General features: G+C 40.4%; 1 protein-coding gene across 2 annotated transcripts in view; it reads left to right on the top strand.

The window, feature by feature from the left end:
• PLEKHH2 (pleckstrin homology, MyTH4 and FERM domain containing H2) overlaps positions 1-7,325 on the top strand; it is a 141,985-nt gene that overhangs the window by 85,212 nt on the left and 49,448 nt on the right. The gene's annotated exons all lie outside the window — the stretch shown is intronic.

The following is a 7,325-nucleotide window of genomic DNA, read 5'->3' as shown; positions in this document are numbered from 1 at the left end:
CAAAAAAAAAAAAAAGAACGGGGTGGCAATCCTAGTCTCTGATAAAACGAAATTTAAACCAACAAAAATCAAAAGAGACAAAGAAGGGCATTACATAATGGTAAAAGGATCAATACAACAAGAAGAGCTAACCATTCTAAATATATATGCACCCAATACAGGAGCACCCAGATACATAAAGGAAGTCCTTAATTACCTACAAAGCGACTTAGACTCCCGCATAATAATCCTGGGAGACTTTAACACTCCACTGTCAATATTAGACAGATCAACGAGACAGAAAATCAACAAGGAAATCCAGGACTTGAATGCAGATCTGGGCCAAGCAAACTTAATAGACATTTAAAGAACTCTCAACCCCAAATCCACAGAATATACATTCTTCTAAGCACCACATCGCACTTACTCTAAAATTGACCACATAATTGGAAGTAAATCACTCCTCAGCAAATGTAAAAGAACGGAAATCATAACAAACAGTCTCTCAGACCACAGTGCAATCAAATTAGAACTCAGGATTAAGAAACTAACTGAAAACCATACAACTTCATGGAAAACAAACAACTGGCTCCTGAATGTCGACTGGTTAAACAATGAAATGAAGGCAGAAATAAAAATGTACTTCAAAACCAACGAGAACAAAGACACAACATACCAGAATCTCTGGGACACATTTAAAGCAGTGTCTAGAGGGAAATTCATAGCAATAAATGCCCACATGAGAAGTAAGGAAAGATCTAAAATCGATGCCCTATCGTCAAAATTGAAAGAGGTAGAGGAGCAAGATCAAAAAAACTCAAAAGCTAGCAGAAGACAAGAAATAACTAAGAGCAGAACTGAAGGAGATAGAGACAAAAAAAAAACCCTTCAAAAAATCAACAAATCCAGGAGCTGGTTTTTTGAAAAGTTCAACAAAATAGATAGACTTCTAGCCAGACTAATAAAAAAGAAAAGAGAGAAGAATCAAATAGATGCAATAAAAAATGATAAAGGTGACATTACCATCGATTCCACAGACATACAAACTACCATCAGAGATCACTACAAACAACTCTATGCACACAAATCAGTAAATCTGGAAGAAATGGATAAATTCCAGGACACTTGCACTCTCCCAAGTCTAAACCAGGAAGAAGTCAAAACCCTGAATAGACCAATAACAAGGGCTGAAGTTGAGGCAGCAATTAATAGCCTACCATCTAAAAAAAGTTCAGAACCAGACGGGTTTACAGCGGAATTCTCCCAGACATACAAAGAACTGTTACCATTCCTTCTGAAACTATTCCAAACATACAAAAAGAGGGAATCCTCCCCAACTTATTTTATGAGACCAACATCACCCTAATACCAAAACTGGGCAGAGACGCAACAAAAAACGGAAACGTCGGGCCCATATACATGATGAACATCGACACAAAAATCTTCAATAAAATACTGGCAAACAGAATGCAACAGCAAATCAAAAAGCTTATTCATCGTGATCAAGTAGGCTTCATCCCAGGGATGCAAGTCTGGTTCAACATACACAAGTCTATAAATGTAATCCATGATATAAACAGAACCAAAGACAAAAACCACATGATCATCTCAATAGATGCAGAGAAGGCCTTCAACATAATTCTACAGCTGTTTATGCTAAAAACCTTCAATAAACTAGGTACTGATGGAATGTATCACAAAATAATAAAAGCTATTTACGACAAACCCACAGCCATTATCATACTGAATGGGCAAAAACTGGAAGCATTCCCTTTGAAATCTGGCACAAGACAAGGATGCCTTCTCTCACCACTCCTATTCAATATAGTATTGGAAGTTCTAGCCAGAGCAATCAGGCAAGAAAAAGAAATAAAGGGTATTCAATTAGGAAAACAGGAAGCCAAATTGTCTCTAGTTGCAGACAACATGATTGTATATTTAGAAGACTCCATCATCTCAGCTCAAAATCTGAAACTGATAAGCAACTTCAGCAAAGTTTCAGGATACAAAATCAATGTGCAGAAACCACAAGCATTTCTATACACCAATAACAGACAAACAGCCAAATCAAAAGTGAGCTCCCATTCACAATTGCTACAAAGAGAATAAAATACCTAGGAATACAACTAACAAAGGATGTAAAGGACCTCTTGAAGGAGAACCACAAACCACTGCTCAATGAAATAAGAGAGGACACAAACAGATGGAAAAACATTCCATGCTCTTGGTTGGGAAGAATCAACATCGTGAAAATGGCCATACTGCCCAAAATAATTTATAGATTAAATCCTGTCCCCATCAAGCTACCAATGACCTTCTTCACAGAACTGGAAACTTCATATGGAACCAAAAGAGAGCCTGCATAGTGAAAACAATCCAAAGCAAAAAGAACAAAGCTGGAGGCATCATGCTGCCTGACTTCAAACTATACTACAAGGCTACAGTAATTAAAAGAGCATGGTACTGGTACCAAAACAGAGACATAGACCAGTGGAACAGAACAGAGGCCTCAGAAGCAACACCACACATTTACAATCATCTGATCTTTGACAAACCTAAGAAAAACAAGCAATGGGAAAAGGATCCCCTGTTTAATAAATGGTGTTGGGAAAACTGGCTAGCCATGTGCAGAAAGCAGAAACTGGACCCCTTCCTGACACCTTACACTAAAATTAACTCCAGGTGGATTAAAGATCTAAACATAAGACCTAACACCATAAAAACCCTAGAAGAAAATCTAGGTAAAACCATTCAGGACATAAGAATAGGCAAGGACTTCATGACTAAAACACCAAAAGCAATGGCAACAAAAGCCAAAATAGACAAATGGGATCTATTTAAACTCCAGAGCTTCTATACAGCAAAGAAAACAATCATTAGAGTGAACCAGCAACCAACAGAATGGGAAATAACTTTTGCAATCTACCCATCTGACAAAGGGCTAATATTCAGAATCTACAAAGAACTAAAACAGATTTACAAGAAAAAAAAACCAAACAAACCCATTCAAAAGTGGGCAAAGGATATGAACAGACACTTTACAAAAGATGACACATATGAGGCCAACAAACAGAAATGCTCATCATCATTGGTCATTAGAGAAATGCAAATCAAAACCACATTGAGATACCATTACACACCAGTTAGAATGGCAATCATTAAAAAATCTGGAGACAACAGATGCTGGAGAGTATGTGGAGAAATAGGAACACTTTTACACTGTTGGTGGGCATGCAAATTAGTGTAACCATTGTGGAAGACAGTGTGGTGATTCCTCAAGGACCTAGAAATAGAAATTCCATTTGACCCAGCAATCCCATTACTGAGTATATACCCAAAGAATTATAAATTGTTCTATTATAAGGACACATGCACATGTATGTTCATTGTGGCACTGTTTACAATAGCAAAGACTTGGAACCAACCCAAATGCCCATCAATGATAGACTGGACAGGGAAAATGTGGCACATATACACCATGGAATAGTATGCAGCCATAAAAAATGATGAGTTCATGTCCTTCATAGGGACATAGATGAACCTGGAAACCATCATTCTCAGCAAACTGACACAAGAACAGAAAACCAAACACCACATGTTATCACTCATAGGCGGGTGTTGAACAATTAGAACATGTGAACACAGGGAGGGGAGCATCACATACTGCAGTCAGTTTGTGGGGGGCTAGGGGAGGGTCAATGGGGGGTGGGGAGGATGGGGAGGGATAACCAGGGGAGAAATACCAGATATAGGTAATGGGGGGATGAAGGTAGCAATCCACCTTGCCATGTATATACCTATGCAACAGTCCTGCTTGATCTGCACGTGTACCCCAGAACCTAAAGTACAATAATAATAAAAAAAAAAAGAACAGTGCCTGGCACATCATAAACACACAAAAAAATACTAGCTGTTATCATCCGAGAGTGTCACCTAGATAGTGAAGTCAGCAAGGCTGGTGGCAGGATTTGTGGTGGAGAACACCACAGGAATCAGATTATGGGGAAGGAGAGAATACCATAGGAGCTTATGATTTGTGCAGTGGCAAGGGCTAATTGGGATATGATATACTGTTTGTCTTCAAAATTTCAAACAAAACTGATAGGAACTACTTTTATTATGGAGGCACGGTAAAAAAAATTATTCTTTTAATTAGTTCACCTTGAGATTTGAAGTTGTCTTTAAGTTTTCATGAGGATTCTTCTAGTATAATTTGTTTTCTAATTTTTTAAAGAGTAAGAGTTTAAAGAAATTCTAGGCTGGGCGCAGTGGCTCACGCCTGTAATCCCAGCACTTTGGGAGCCCAAGGTGGGAGGATCACCTCAGGTCGGGAGTTCAAGACCAGCCTGACCGACATGGTAAAACCCGTCTATCCTAAAAATACAAAATTAGCCGGGCATGGTGGCACATGCCCGTAATCCCAGCTACTCGGGAGGCTGAGGCAGGAGAGTTGCTTCAACTCAGGAGGCAGAGGTTGTGTTGAGCCAAGATCGCGCCATTGCACTCCAGCCTGGGCAACAAGAGTGAAACTCGGTCTCAGACAACAACAACAACAAAATTATCTGGGAGTGGTAGTGTGAGCCTGTGGTCCCAGCTACTCAGGAGACTGAGGCAGGAGAATCACTTGGCTGCCTCCGCCCTGGAGGCAGAGATTGCAGTGAGCCAAGATTGCACCACTGCACTCCAACCTGGGTAACAGAGCAAGACTCTGTCTCAATAAAAAAGGAAAAAGAAATTGTAGTGCAAGATTTATGTATAAAGATAGATTGTTAAAACATGGCTTTTTACAGTGAATTGGCAAAGGTCTTCATTAATTTGCAATTCTTCAAAGGCACACATTGTTCTCTTTTAAAGATAAATCATTTCAGAAGTACACTGTCTATAGCCAGATGCATTATACTTAAGTTTTTATGAGACTTCTTTCTGGAGCTTGTTTAAAGAAGAAGGAAAAAAAAAAGACACCCTACACAACTGTGTTTAAAGCTTCCAAGATATTTGTCTGTAAATATGTTTCTAAATTCGATTATACTGAAACATGTCTCAAATGAAACATTTTTTGTTTTCTCTCAAACAGCATTCTAAATCCATCAGACCATTAGGTAGTGGAGTTACTTGTTTGCTTAAACCATAGCTTTGAAAGCCCAAAGGCTGACTGGGTTTATGAGTTTAAAAGAAAACGTGTTTAACTTCTTATTCATAGTGACGATGGAAGCATTTATTAACTACTGCCATCCTTTATGTGCATTTTCTCATTTGGTTCTCACAACAGCCTAGTGAGATGTACAATAATCCCAGGTTACTGACAAAGAAACGGAGAGGTTAAGTCAGTTGCTTGAGCACATCCATCTAGTACAAGGTAGAAGTGGAAGGAATTTAAACCTTGGTTCATTAGACCTCCATGGCCAGTCCTTTTCTAGTATAGTGACTTGTCTACTGTAAAATCTATTTTGACAGTAATTTGTATTGTATTCTGTTCAATGTATTGCTATCAGAATAGTCTTTTGCTTTTTTTGAGATGGGGTCTCATTGTTGCTCAGGCTGGTGTGCAGTGGCTCTATCTCAGCTCACTGCAGCCTCCGCCTCCCAGGTTCAAGTGATTCTCCTGCCTCAGCCTCCTGAGTAGCTGGGATTACAGGCATGCACCACCATGCCTGGCTAATTTTTATATTTTTAAGTAGAGACAGGGTTTCGCCATGTTGGCCAGGTCTGTCTCGAACGCCCCACCTCAAATGATTTGCCTGCCTGGCCTCCCAAAGTGCTAGGATTACAGGTTTGAGCCGCCGCGCCCAGCCAGAATAGTCCATTTAAATGTAAGTTATCACAAAGACTTATGAGATCCTAAACTCTGTATCATGCCTTATCCCACTCCCAGTCCCTTCCCCGATAACCTCTCCTCTCACTCACTCAGCCTGAGACACACAGGCCTTGCTGCTCCTCCTCAGACCCACAGGGCTCATCTCTCACCAGACACCCCTGCTTTCCTCCCAGATGACTGCACAGCTCATCTACGTCCTTCAGGGCCTTTGGGGGCTTGCTCAATGGCAGTGAGGCCCTGTTGACCACCTGATTTTAAATTGTAATACCCCTTCTTCCTTCCACAAGCACATCCTCTTCTTTCCTGCTTCATTTTTCTCCATAATTCTTACCATCATGGGCAAGTATGACAATAGAATTTTGGGCTTTAATTGTACTGGCCAGTGTCTTGGTTTCGAGGTGGTGCGCTTCTTCAGATTGAATTTACGCTCACTGTGGCAGGAGACGGTCTGGCCCCAAGGCAGAAATTGGCAGAGCTAGCTGGGTGGGGCCTCTGCCAACGAAGTGGACTAAAGAGCAAGTGCAACCACACATTCTAGGTCTGGGGCAATAGGGCTCATTCTAAATCTTACCCATCAGTGTGAATGGAATTCTTTGTGTTTTTCTAGGCTTGAGAACATAGCTGGGACTGTCTGGTAAAAATCTTCAAGGCTTATATATACCTGGGCAGGACTGGGGCAAGGGGGTAACTCACAGTAAGGATCTTCATAAAGCCACCAAGTGATGATAAACCTACAATAGTAAAAATGTTGGTAAAGTGTCTTCCACAAAAAAGTATATAAATGTGAACTCTTTGTACTCTTTCTTTTTCAACATTTTTTTTTTTTTTTTGAGACAGAGTCTCGCTCTGTTGCCCATGCTGGAGTGCAGTGGCGCAATCTTGCCTCACTGCAACCTCCGCCTCCCAGGTTCAAGCAATTCTCATGCCTCAGTTTCCCAAGTAGCTGGGATTACAGGTGCGTGCCACCATGCCCAGCTAATTTTTGTATTTTTAGTACAGAGGGGGTTTCACCCTGTTGACCAGGCTGGTCTCAAACTCCTGACCTCAGGCGATCTGCCAACCTTGGCCTCCCAAAGTGCTGGGATTACAGGTGTGAGCCACTGTGCACCTCCTCTTTGCACTCTTGATGAAAATATTAGCATACTGCTGATTTAATTGTCTGTCCTCACCAGGCTGTGAGCCTCCTGAGAAAGGAGACTGTATGCTGTTCAAATCTGTTTCTCCAGGACCTAGATCAGTTACTGACTATTCAAAGTCAAGAGCTACTTTCAAATTCTGTCCCAGTCCCTTAACTTAGTACCTGATAGATAGGAGGTTCTCAGTTTACAGTAGTAGCTTTTAACATTATTTCATTACTTTGTATGATTAGTTCTAAGAAGGCATCAAATGTTTTGAATTAATGAATTTTTGACATTTAGGAAATCACTAGAATTCTTTAGGTTTTCATTTTCTCTCTTCTACCATTAGAGTATTAACCTAGAGAGCCACAGGGTTGTCGGAAATCTGTAAAATGTGGAAAGTATGAAATATT

This window comes from Cebus imitator, unplaced genomic scaffold, assembly GCF_001604975.1.
Source record: "Cebus imitator isolate Cc_AM_T3 unplaced genomic scaffold, Cebus_imitator-1.0 Scaffold172, whole genome shotgun sequence".
Lineage (NCBI taxonomy): Eukaryota > Metazoa > Chordata > Mammalia > Primates > Cebidae > Cebus > Cebus imitator.
Note: the sequence above shows the minus strand (reverse complement) of the source record. Positions and strands in the feature narration are given on the sequence as shown.